Source organism: Asparagus officinalis, chromosome 6 (genome assembly GCF_001876935.1).
Source record: "Asparagus officinalis chromosome 6, Aspof.V1, whole genome shotgun sequence".
In the NCBI taxonomy this organism is placed as follows: domain Eukaryota; kingdom Viridiplantae; phylum Streptophyta; class Magnoliopsida; order Asparagales; family Asparagaceae; genus Asparagus; species Asparagus officinalis.
In genome coordinates, this window is record NC_033799.1 from 43,660,453 (window position 1) to 43,668,439 (window position 7,987).

The 7,987-nt window shown below is 39.9% G+C and overlaps 1 pseudogene; it reads right to left on the minus strand.

The window, feature by feature from the left end:
• LOC109846107 lies at positions 2,387 to 7,673 on the minus strand (annotated as a pseudogene).

A 7,987-nucleotide genomic window follows, 5' to 3' on the forward strand; every position in this document is an offset into this window, starting at 1 on the left:
ATACTCGCCACAGCAGAACGGCGTCGTTGAGCGTCGAAACCAAACAGTAGTCGCAATGGCCAGGAGTCTACTTAAGTCCAAGGGGATGCCAGGAAGGTTTTGGGGTGAGGCTGTCACGACGGCGGTATATATCCTCAACCGTGCACCAACCTGCAGCGTCAACGGCAAGACCCCCTACGAGGCGTGGTACGGAAGGCGTCCGAATGTACACTACTTCCGTACATTTGGATGTATTGGACATGTGAAGGTGTTGAAGCGAAATGTGAAGAAGCTAGATGACAGGAGCACGCCCATGGTGCTCATTGGCTACGAGCCTGGATCCAAGGCGTATCGGATGTACGATCCGGTCGGCAGAAGGGTAAATGTGAGCCGTGACGTCGTGTTCGACGAGGAGGCAAAATGGGAGTGGAGTAAGTCGGGGGGTGACGAGAAACTGATTGCTCCTAGTGAGATATTCACCGTGGAGTACACTTCCCATTCTGTCGCATGTGATGGTCGAGACGACATGCTGACTAATAGGAGTGGCGAAGCGCCAGTACTTACTACGCCGAGTCGCGCGTCTGACAATGAACCGCTGACGCCGGTGTCTTCTCCTAGCATGCTTACACCGATGGCGACACCAGTTGCACCCGGTGGAGTTGAATTTGCAACTCCACCAAGCAATGTTTCGCCTACCTCGGACGGTGTAGTACCGCGGCACCGCACGTTGACGAACATCTACCAGAACACATCCGAGGTTGAGCACGAGTACGACGAACTGTGCCTTATGGTGGCCGAAGAACCTGGGAGTTTTGCAGAAGCCAAGAAGCACAAGTGCTGGCGTGACGCAATGCAAGAGGAGATGAAATCCATCGAGGAAAATGAGACTTGGCATCTCACCAATCTGCCAAGCGGGTGTCAACCCATAGGTTTAAAATGGGTTTACAAAATCAAGAAGGACTCGCACGGTGCTGTGGTGAAGCACAAGGCACGGCTCGTCGCAAAAGGATATGTACAACGACAGGGCGTGGATTTTGAGGAAGTATTCTCTCCGGTTGCTCGTCTTGAAACGGTGCGACTGCTCATAGCATTGGCAGCTCATGAAGGTTGGGAATTGCATCACATGGATGTCAAATCGGCATTTCTCAATGGTGTTCTTGAAGAGGAGGTCTATGTAGCCCAGCCACCCGGTTTCGTAGACGAGAACAATGAGCAAAAGGTGTTGAAACTCAGGAAAGCGCTCTATGGCCTGCGTCAGGCGCCTAGAGCATGGAACTCGAAGCTTGACAGCAGTCTCATATCAATCGGGTTTGAGAGGTGTCCATCGGAGCATGCTGTGTACAAAAGAGGTATTGGCTCATCTAGTTTACTTGTGGGTGTGTACGTCGATGATCTTATTATCACAGGATCACATCCGCAAGAAATCAGCAAGTTCAAGGAGGAGATGAAGAAATTGTTCAGCATGAGCGACCTGGGTTTGTTGAGCTACTACCTGGGCATAGAGGTGCAACAGACCAATTAGTACTTGCATATCGAAGAACTATATTGGATCCTTTGAAATATCATAGATAACATTGTTATTCTAACTATTTAGTCTTTTTCTTACAACCATCATAATGTAGTTTTACATATTAGCTGGTTGGTATATATGAATGACATGTTCTGAACACAGATATTCAATAAGCCATTATCCGAAAAATCCATACAATTGTTTACAATTCCAAAATTGATGCTGGACAGGATGAAGTTGTAACATGTATGTGAAAACACACTTACGCATGCACATATGCATACACCAGAACTTGAATGAGCATACGCAGACACATCCTACCTACTAAACTACATAAGTATACATATGGCTAGCGCTTTAGAGTCTCCAAAGACGAATGAAGTTTGTTCCAACCTAAGTTGCATGGAAACGGGTCGGTAGGGGTGCAGGTAACACGCGCACGCGCGCACACTATATATATATTGTGAGGAACATGGTGCTTAGGCATACCCAATTCACCCAAAATAGGCATACTCAATTTCAACAACACACGCATACGGTCAAGGTGGCTATTATGAGGAACAGGGTGCTTAGGCATACCCAATTCACCCAAAATAGGCTTAAGGCGTCAATATTCAATAGGAGCTCCTAGATGCTATATTGTGAGGCCTCAGAGCTGCCTCCGCCAAGGTAGAAGCTGGGACTGTTTTTTAAACAGCCTGATAGTATAAAACAAATGTCCTATTGTATACAGGAAAATTGTAATGAAATAATGCAAGAGAATAGAAGTCATACTCATGGCCGCATAGTGTATGAGCATAAGCAAATCTCGAGTCTAGTTGCTCTGCACGCAGAAAATTTTTTCATTGTAGTTTCATTCTTCAATCAAATAATGTCATCAACTACACAAGCTGATACTTGATGTTAAATAATCAATTAGTATACCAGTACAGAGATCATACTAAATGAATCTTTCACAAAAAAAGAGATCTTGAAAGTTTTCTCAGTAACATATATGAAATTTTATTCAAGGGAATTAAAATTACCCAAGACATTTTCCAGCTGAAAAGGCAGAAATACAAATCAGACAATAAGACACTTTACCCATGATAGCAGCAAGCACAAAACGATTATCCAAGCTCCAAACAATCATATTAACACCACGAGGAGTGGGCTGAAATCTTTGCCGTGGACCTCCACGAGCAGGCTGCGGAGGCATTGGAGGTGGAGGAACCTTAAGATGATAAGCACGTGTCCAACGCCCAACTTTTCACTGACATAAACCAAAATCTAATAAGAGAAACTCCAAAGAAATTATGTGAAATCGTAGTAAGATGCATCATTAATATGGCAACTGAAGCGATTAAATGAGAAGTGTCCAAAAACAATTGTTTTAACAGTTTCCTCCCCCTCCATGTCCAGGCACTTTGGAAGCAGATCTTTCTCTAGAGATGCTTCAACAGAAATTCTTTTATCAATGCCAATACACAAGATAATAGCTAAAAGTTGGTTTGGTGACCAAAGCTTTGGTGATGTAAAAGCGGACAAAAGAATAAACTGTTAATACCAATATGCAATAAGAACTGCTGTACACATCCAACAGGTGTCAATACCACATATTATAAGAAACTCATATGGAACCTATCAGAAGTCCAATCCATGCATCACATTACATGAATCACATTACAAAAAGAGATTTATAAACATCCATAATTGCAAAATTTTGCCTGTCCATTATACTTATTCCTACATAGTTCTAAAGCATGTTCGCACTACCACATGTGTTTAGACATAAACAGGACTCAATACCACATATTTATAAGAAACTAATACAGAGCTCACCATAAGGCCGACCATGAATCCGCATGCAATAACAGATATGAGATTATCCATAGTTGCAATTTTTTTGGCTATCAGTTAGACTAATTCCTTCATATTCTAAGGCATGTTCTGACTTCTGCTTAATACAATAGTAAAGATCAAAATTAATGATTAGGTGACTACAGTTTTGTGATAGATCATACAGTCATCAAGTTTCCAATAACCAGACACTTCCAGAAACACATAATGGCATTCAGCACATAAGTTCAACCCACAAAGACAATCCTCCCAAGGATTTCAAGCCCACCAATCTCAAACGAGATGATAAAAAAACATTTTGATTCATCTAACAAGGATAACCATGAAAAGACAAGAAGTTTTACAAAGAAATATGAAAAAAGAAAAGGAAGATCTCACATGGGATCTGCGTGATTTTGGAATCTAAATAATAGCACTTCCATCGCGAGAACATGTAACTATGTTGTCATGAGTGAACCTGAAAAAATGTGGGTCAGTATGCATCAATCTGACAGACAACTTTGATAAGGGCTAGTTGACAATAGTTATTCTACTTGCATGTTATTCAAATACAAGAATAAACTAAATTCAAATTACAGAATGAGCAACAGACTTAGTACAAACCAGGAGTTTTTAAACTTTGGAACATTATCCTCCTTAAAAGAATCAGCTGTAGAAGTTCTAGATGCCACCGGACAGCCACTGAGTCAAAAAGCCACCAGTATTAAGATGCGTATATAATATGTAGATAAGCACTTTATAAAGGCAGCCAGCTAACCTGAATTGTGCATAGTTAACATCATTTTCATGGCCGGATAGGAGATCCATCTCATGATTTGGTTGTTCAGAGTCTTCCGGGTTGCTTTTACAAGCATTCCAAACCTGAAAGTAAGTAGCTTGTTAATGAAGTATGGGGGCACTGGAAAGTGTCAAAATTCATCTTCTATATCAGGATAAATGTGTATATGTGCTACTTGAAAAAGTAAACCATATTGATATAGCTTGCCTATGTATCTGAGCTACCAGTAACAAATACAGTTCCATTAGCATTGTAAGCACAACACAATATCTGATGATTTTGTTGACCGACACTTGATGAAGGATCAAAACTCTTTCCTGCAATGAGTTTTACTTTTACCAATGCAAGTTCTCATCCGATGGTGCCAATTAATCAATTAAATTGCTAAATTAACCAGCTAAAGCATCTGCAGGCTTTGGGACATATATTCGTGGGCTTAGCTGCGCGTGCCTAGCATCCCATATGCGACAGGTTCCATCATCAGATGATCTGAGCATCATATGCAGTATTTGAATCAATATAACACCTCAAAATGAAGCATACTTTACAGAATATCATAGTTGATTTTGCTACAAAATTCTACATATTTTTACAATATGAGGTAAGACTTGAAAATAATAGTTACGGCCAACAGTACCAAACTTTCAACAATATCATTGTCCTTTATCACAATGCAGGCCTACAGAGAAATTTGAGCAATCCCCAGGCTGAAGTATGATGATTTACAATTATATTCAGATTTCTACTATATGAAAATATTGAAGTTGTTTTGTTGATAATAGGTTACAGTAGTACTATTTAGTAATATCAAGTCGAGTAGTTCCAGAGCTAATAAGATATCTATCACAAAAGCATAATTAAGTGTTACAAATGCCAGCAAAAAGCATGTGAACATATAAACAAGCAATGAGATAAAAGGTCTCCTATAACAGAAAACCATACCACAGAGATGATGATATTGAACTGATAGCACTATAGGGAACATGAAGGACTTGTTTATTTTGGCTTATGGAAAATGAAACCATGTAAACGTTAGACACAAACAAGACGATGGATTTGTCTCATCAAGAATTTCAAAAGGCCATAAAGCGTTGAGGGACTACTGAAGGTATAGATGAGGGGGTTTTATCTGCAATTTACTCTTATAAACACATTCTGTTTCTCTACTGAAGGCATAAACAATATATAAGGTCTAACCGAGTACATGATGTGCACATGGATATGATTTAATACTGGCATATTGATAACCAGAATTTTATCTTCGCGATATAAAGATTTCCAAGTACAAATTGTTTTTGCCTAGTTCATGGGATTGAGCTTTTGGGTATAATACTTATCTAAAAATGGACTGTATAACAATTTTGGGTTTTTCGTTATTAGTCCTATAACTCATTAATATTTTGATCAAATCATTGACATTTTTATTAGGTCCTACGAGACCAGAACCAGAAAGAATATTACATGGCATTCAAACTCCCAGTCGCAATTTTAAATAAGATGATCAATCATATAGCATATAAAACCATACTTATAGGTATTAATGCTTGAACATCAACAGAGTTGCCTAAAGTCCGACATGAAACTGAAACATTTAGGGTAGATCCTAAATTGTGTCATCACTATTTCATATATAATACATGGCTTACCTGATGAATCTGACGAAGGAGTAATATGAAGACTTGAAGCAAGCCCTAATTCGGACAATCCTTGACCTATTGTTGAATTAGAACAAAAGGAGATGATGGCTAATTAGAACAAAATTAAATGAAGAGCAAAAAAGTAAAATTTTTCTTACCGATTACAAAATTCTGACAACTGAGGAGATGATGGCGTTGGTGCAGAGTTGATGATTAGGGCAATAACAATCATCTTTGTAAATTTATCGCTTAAGATCGTGGGACGGCGTAACGTAAGAACTGAGAGAAGGCGGAGAGAAGGCGGAACCAAAGGAAGATTTAGGGTAACGGATGAACTGGTGATTTGATTTCATCTTTAAAAGTTGTAACGGAAGATCGGATGAGCTGAGGAGAAGGCGGAGAGAAGGTGGAGAGAAGCCGGAACGGAAGGAAGAATTAGGGCTTTTGATTTCTGCTGATGTTGTAAGGGATAAGGTTGGTATATTTATTTCGGTTGAAGGTTATTTTGGGGAGGGAAAAGTTTTTCAGGAACTGGCTCTTTTAAAGGGTATATATATATAGATACACGACTTATATCTGTCGGTTACAGACATTCTTTTGAAAAGTCCACTAAATGATGGAAGCTTTGCTCTTAAAAATACGAAAACAATATAATTATTAGCACATCATTTAAGTATCAAATTTTATGACAAAGGATACTGGAAATGCATGTGTTGTACATGAGGTGTAAGTTTTTGAACCACTAAGTACTGACCTCTGGAAAAGAGCTGCAACAGCTTCACATTCTTGTTGGTTGTAAAACCATATACCATTAACTTCTTGAGCTGCATTCCGGTACAACAAGTATGGAGGTTGGATTTCATACTCAAAATCTCCCAAGATATCCTCCACCAAATTTTCTGTGTCGCAAAATGAGTCAGCTAAAAATATGTACGTACCTACACCTCTATTCATGTGTAAAGTTGCATATATGAGCTGCTGTCAATCTGATGCATCAAACAACTAAGGTTTTGAGAAGATGTCCATGGCTTGGATTCATGCCATGGCCTGTCGCATACTTGAAACCCCACAGAACCGTGATTTGGATACACTACTTCTAGCGACACCATAATACAAGAATTCATCAACAACAAATATATTTGCAGCTGCAATCTGTCAAAAACAGCTATACCAGGTGTGCCTCATGTTTTTAACATAATATGACATATTTGACTGCTCTATGATCTGATTGCTGAAGCTAAGCATACTTAAAAGTCAAGATAGCTTCTTTCATGTGTAAAGGCTAACGAAGTCAATAAATGTCAATGGCAAACATCACAATTAGACTCTTTGAAAGTAAAGAGTAGCATGACCATGTGAATTAGACATAACATATGACTACCCGTGCTTTTCACCTCCTTAATCCGTTCGATCTACTCGCATCCTACCACTATTGCTACTGGCTTACACATCAACCTCCATTTACCCGTAGCCAAAACATCAAATTAATCAAACAAATAAAAGGGGGGAAATTACACACCTGTGTTCCTTCTGTTCATAACAATGAACTGGAATCTCGGCTGCGTGTTTCTGCATAAATCACAATTGAAAAAATATTAAAAAAATACCTCAAGAAATCAAACGAAGAAGTTCAAATTCCTTAGATCTAGTTACCTTTTAACAACAAACAAAGATCCCTCAACATCCTTACGACTCTAAGGTCACAAATCCACACCAAAACCCTAATCAGAGATCACGAAAACAAAAACAAAACAAAAAAAATCATCAAATATGATCAAAATCATACCCACTGATTGAGCTCAATGTTGAATTCGTAGAAAGTAACGTGAGCAGCCGTGATCAGGATCTCCTCCACACGGGGATCGATCCTCTAAAGAACAGTCAGATTCAGGACTTTGGTGCTCTGCTGATCGAGGTTCAGATTAGGGCAAAATTAAAACAAAATAAGAGGACTGAAGATGACTGCAGCGATCTGAGCCGACGATCAATTTGGCGGCGAAGATGACTGCAGCGATCTGAGACGCGCTACACGACTCCAACCCTAGCCGGGCTTCGGAATCGAGGATCGCAAGGAATCGAAAGAGACCGGACTTGATCGGAGCGGAGCGGAAGCGGTGAGCGAAATCGCGAGGGGGACTGCGATCCTTGAAGAGGTCTAAGAGATTGGAGATCTCTTCCATGGCGATGGAGAGATCAGTTCATGAGCGAATCGAAGAGGCGACGACGAGGGGTTGAGGGGGGAGA